The 307-nt window shown below is 35.8% G+C and overlaps 1 protein-coding gene across 5 annotated transcripts in view; it reads left to right on the plus strand.

Annotated features, from left to right (window-relative positions):
• Window positions 1–307, plus strand: part of LOC118745683 (ADP-ribosylation factor-like protein 4C) — a gene marked incomplete in the record, with an annotated part of 124959 nt that overhangs the window by 63643 nt on the left and 61009 nt on the right.

Genomic DNA, 307 nt, shown 5'->3' on the forward strand with positions numbered 1-307 from the left:
TTTTTTATTAAAATTGTGCTGCAATTTAACTTGACTCGAAAAATAGCACTAACAAAACTAAAGCGGGGTTTTTTTTGGCTCTAAAAATGGAGGCGCGCACTAATTGTTGCCGGTATATTGTGCCCAAATCTGATGGTGGATTGTTGCACGCAAAAATTATGGTAATCGATGGGCACAGAACGCACTAAATCACAAAACCACTCGCGGTTAATTTAAACGATTGTGATAGATATTTTCATGAGCTACTGCTAATATATGTGACTATATTTATGTGCACTAAATGTCAGCCACGTACCTTTTATAAAAA

This window comes from Rhagoletis pomonella, unplaced genomic scaffold (genome assembly GCF_013731165.1).
Source record: "Rhagoletis pomonella isolate Grant_MI unplaced genomic scaffold, Rhpom_1.0 Rhpom_scaffold_00009, whole genome shotgun sequence".
Classification (NCBI taxonomy): domain Eukaryota; kingdom Metazoa; phylum Arthropoda; class Insecta; order Diptera; family Tephritidae; genus Rhagoletis; species Rhagoletis pomonella.